We start from the raw sequence: 4,718 nt of genomic DNA, 5'->3' as shown, positions 1-4,718 counted from the left end.
TTCACCGTATTAGCCAGGATGGTCTCGATCTTCTGACCTCGTGATCCGCCCGTCTCGGCCTCCCAAAGTGCTGGGATTACAGGCTTGAGCCACCGCGCCTGGCCGGCAGTGCCCATCTTATCCCTGTTAAATCCATGGGCACGATTCCCACAAAAACCAGATGGGCCCTGGCAGATGCCATGGACGACCATAAACTCAATAGAGCAGCAGCCACACAGCAGTGGCTGAGTCAACTTGCTGCCTTCCCTGAAGTGAGCCACACAGCACTGGCCCACGGCATGTGGAGACAGACCTAGTGAGCGTGTCCTTCCCAGCCCGGCTCAGCAGGGAGGCAGCTTGCATTCACCTGGAGCCCGCTCCATCCGCAGTCCCTGTCCCACCTGAGTGTGTTAACGCTCCTGCCGTCACCAGCAATTCTAGTGCTTGAAAAGCCCAAATGTCAGTTGAGACATTGTTGGTTGTAAGTCTCTGGAAACTCAACTGAAATGGGCTGGAAAGAGAAATGGATCACATCACTAGATGATTTGGGGAGCACCCCCAGGAGCAGCTGACTCAGGGGCCGGCTAGTTCCCTGTGCCCGGCCCACCGCTGCGTTGGTTTCAGCCAGAGGCAATGGCCACTGTCTTGTCATCTGCACCTCCTGCCACTCACACCCCTGGAAGTTAGGAGAGCCTCCCCTCCACCAACCATCAAACCAAAGTTCCCAGTTGCCAAAGACCAGCTCAGCCCAGGTCACGCACCCTCCGCGGCTCAGCCCATGTGACTGAGAAGTCCCAGGAGGAGGAAGGGGAAGTGCGTGTGTCCAGGCATCACAAAGCCGGCTCTGCAGGGCTGCCTGTGCGGACACAGGCTGCGGGAACGCCTTGCCGGAGAGCGGGGTGGATCCAGGGAGGTTCCCAGGTCCCAGCCCCACTCCTGGCTGGAGGAAAAGCTAGGAAGATGCCCTCCCGCCTGCAGGCTGGCGCACGTGACTCAGCAGGGACAGAGCTGCCTTTCCAGGTGCCTGGTCCCACAGGGAAAGCGCCGGAGTCTCCCCGGGGAAGGGACTGCAGCGAGGTGCCAGTAAAGCTCAGACCCCTTGGGAAGCAGCGAGCCTTCCCAGCAGGGTGAGCGTGCCCTCTGCATCACACAGGGAACTCCCCCAGGAGGTCCTGAGCCATCAGGAGGGGACGGTGGGCCCTGGGTTCTGCCTGACCTGTACCGGGGACTAGGTGCATACCCCTGAAAGGCTGGCCTGCAGAGCCCCCAGTGACCCGGACTCTGGAGCCTGCAGGGGCTGGGGCTGAGCTGCAGCCGAGAGACCTGCTGTGGGAGGTGGGACCCCTTGCAGAGAACGCATCACCGCCTTGTTCCTGCCACCAGGTGCAGCCTCGGTGTTGCTCCTGGGTTGGGGGCAGTGGTGACCGCTGCATCAATTCCCTCACGGGGCGCTCCTGGGGTTGGGTGCTGGGATAAAGGCAGGCCCCGAGCTTCCAGGATCATGGGTCTGGAATTGTCCCTGGAAAACAGAGCTGGACTCCGTTTGTGCCCTGAGGGCAGGTGACCACATGTGGTCACAGGACAGGAGAGTAGATTGCAAGCTGGAGTGGGTTGGAGAGACCCTAGGGTCCCACGCGGGAAACTCAGCGGGGCCTCCTCTGCAACCTGCCTGTAGCTGCCTCCCCTGCAGTGCCCACCCCCGAGCCCTGCCAAGTCCCAACCCAGCCCCACGATCATCCCCCCAAGTTACTCACCTCAGGCAGGCAGAATCTCCCCTCCACACTTGGAGCTGCCGGGGTCTCCCTGCTGCAGACTCTCCCCCAGCAGGGACCCAGACAGACAGACACTGGTGGCTGGACAGATGGGCTCCCAGGTCTAGACCAGCCCAGCCCCTCTGTCTCCAGCGTGGAGTCAGACCCCGGGGAAGGATGCTGTGGCCGCCATCCTCTGTTGCCAGACCATTCATGTCCCAAGCAAACTGGAAAACGCCACTTTTGCCAGCTCCTCTGCAGACAGCCTGCAGCAGGCTGGGGTTGGGTGAGGAGGACCCTCCGCCAGGACAGGCCGCCCCCGCAAGCTGAGCCTGATCACCCTGAGCCTGTTTCACCCTGGACAGCCGAGGCCTCACCCAGGGCCGGCTGGGCATAAAGGAGCCCCCATCACAGTCGTGCTGTCCAGCACCCCATCTGTCCAGGCTGCACTGGGCGCTGCCACCCTCCTCACCCTGCCTGGCTGGTCCAGTCCCAGCCCCATCCCAGCCCCACTCCAGCCCCATCCCAGCCCCACTCCAGCCCCAAGCCCTCCTGAGCCGACAGTGCCACGTGGCTGCCACCCAGAGGTCACTCAGGGAGTGACAGGCCGCTGGCCAGCTGGGTGGACCACCCGCCCCACTGCCTCTGCCGGCTTCTCACTCACCTGTTCACACGCTTATCATTTGCTCAATGATTCGTTCATCCATCCTTCACAAGGTTGGGTCTTGGCAGGCTTGGCACAGAGGAAGAGCAGGCCTCGTGGCTGCAGGGACACAGCCAGAGAAGACACACCCAGCCCTGCCCCCCTCTGGCTTCCTAGTGGGGACACAACCTATGGCTGTAGTTCTTTCGGTTTTTTTGGTTTTTTTGAGACGGAGTCTTGCTCTGTCGCCCAGGCCGGAGTGCACTGGCATGATCTTGGCTCACTGCAACCTCCACCTCCCAGGTGCAAGCAATTCTTGTGCTTCAGCCTCCCGAGTAGCTGAGGTTACAGGCATGCACCATCACGGCCAGCTAATGTTTTGTATTTTTGGTAGAGATGGGGTTTCATCATGTTGGCCAGGCTGGTTTCGAACTCCTGAGCTCAAGTGATCGATCTGCCCGCCTCGGCCTCCCAAAGTGCTGGGATTACAGGCCTGGGCCAGTGCGCCCGGCTTAGATGCCTGAAGTTTGTAAAAACAGATGTCACAGAAAGGGGAGGTCAATGGAGGAAGCAAACTGCCCCTGGATGTGTGGGGGGCCAGGGCAGACAGGAGTGGCCACGAGGGGCAGGAGAAGGGAAGAGCGTGGGACCCTGAGCAAGGCAAGGGCCGACCGGCGGGGGCGGGGTGGAGATGCACAGAGCGACTTCACATCCACTTCGCAGGTGGAGGGCTGGGGGCTGGGTAGAAGGTAGAGCCTGCATCTTCGGAGACCTCCTGGGCTGCAAGGAGGAGGGGCAACAGGTGAGGATGTGGGCGTGGCCCGGGCAACAGGTGAGGGTGTGGTATGGCCTGAGTGGCAGGTGAGGTGTAGCCCTGGCCTGGGTGGCAGATGACAGGTGCGGCATGGCCTGGGAGAAGAGTGATGGGGCAAGGCGCTCTGCACGTCTCTTTCCTGGGTGCACCCGTGCCCCAGCCTTCCCCTGCCCCATGACCCCGCCCCAGGGTTCCCAGGAGTCTCTGGAACTCACGCAGGAGACTCAGGACTCTTTGGCTGTTCCAGGCAGGCTCCCATCCTCTGAAGGCTTCCCAGGGGAGGGGCAACTGGTGTTACCGGAGGGAAGGGCTCCACTGTGACTTGTTCAGGTTCTTGTGCGCAGAACAAATAACTGAACAGGCACAAAGAAAGCAACAAAAGAATGAAGCAACAAAAGGCAAACAAAATAACCAAAAAACGCAGTAACGAAGGCGCAGAGTCACTGAAGACAATAAAGTGCAATTCACAGAGAGGCAGTGGGCGGAGCAGGCGGCTCCAGAGTCTACGGTTTTAGGAAGCCGGGGGAATTTGGTAACACCCCAGGTGCCCTTTAGAGGCCTCCAATTGGTGACTCCTTCTGAAGGATTGGCTCACAGCCAGAGGCTGAAGTGGAAACTGTTTTGTCATCACAGGAGTGAGGCCCAGTCTTACCCAGAACCGGCTGCCCCTGCTGTTCTCTTGCTCACGTCTCAACCCTGAGTCAGTCACCCCAATTATTCCCTCCTCTCCTGCTTCACTAGGAGAGAACAAATCAGCCAATGCTTCAAACTGCGTCTCACCTGCAGAGGGCTCCCCGAGGCGCTCATCCTTCCTGGCAGCCCTGCCCTCTTGTCCTGCCTGGCCCCGATCGCGCCCCAGTGCACCCCTGAACCCCCATGTTCGCCTTTGTCTCCTGGGTCTGGGCCCATGGGGAGCGCCCGGTCAGCCAGCAGGTTGGGAGGAGGGCGTGATTCTGCGTCAGGCCCCGCGGATTCTCCTCTGCCCCAGCAGGTGCACATTTGGGCACCAAGACCCTACTTCCGCCCCACCAAGACCCTACTTCCGCGGGGTGTGGATCCCGGGGAGGGCACGTGTCTCTCTAGGCCTCAAATCCAGGCCAGGAGCAAGGGGTGGCTGGGCTGGGAGGGGGGAGCACCGCCCGGGGCACCAGCAGACAGTGGGCGTCCCCAACTGTCACCCCTCCCTCCATTGCCTACTTGGTTGACTGGGTTTTTTTTTGTTGTTTTTTGTTTTTTTTGAGATGAAGTCTCACTGTGTCGCCCAGGATGGAGTGCAGTGGTGCGATCTCGGCTCACTGCAACCTCCCGTTCCCAGGTTCAAGCAATTCTCCTGCCTCAGCCTCCCCAGTAGCCAGGATTAAAGGTGCCCACCACCATGCCTGGCTAATTTTTGTGTTTTAGTAGAGATGGGGTTACACCATGTTGGCCAGGCTGGTCTCCAACTCCTGACCTCAGGTGCTCTGCCCGCCTCCGCCTCCCAGAGTGCTGGGATTACAGGCGTGAGCCACTGCGCCCGGCCCCTGGGTGTTTT

At 60.6% G+C, this 4,718-nt stretch overlaps 1 protein-coding gene across 1 annotated transcript in view; it reads right to left on the bottom strand.

Annotated features, from left to right (window-relative positions):
• The window catches only part of GCGR (glucagon receptor), a 30,328-nt gene that overhangs the window by 20,735 nt on the left and 4,875 nt on the right, over nucleotides 1-4,718 (bottom strand). The window contains exons 3-4 of the mRNA XM_011960706.1: nucleotides 1,425-1,443; nucleotides 1,343-1,345 (exon numbers count right to left, since the gene is read on the bottom strand). The gene's annotated coding sequence lies outside the window, so the exon portion shown is untranslated. The remainder of the gene's footprint in view (nucleotides 1-1,342; nucleotides 1,346-1,424; nucleotides 1,444-4,718) is intronic.

This window comes from Colobus angolensis, unplaced genomic scaffold (genome assembly GCF_000951035.1).
Source record: "Colobus angolensis palliatus isolate OR3802 unplaced genomic scaffold, Cang.pa_1.0 Scaffold1, whole genome shotgun sequence".
Classification (NCBI taxonomy): Eukaryota; Metazoa; Chordata; class Mammalia; order Primates; family Cercopithecidae; genus Colobus; species Colobus angolensis.
The sequence above is the reverse complement of the archived record's forward strand: the minus strand, read 5'-3'. Positions and strand labels throughout refer to the sequence as shown.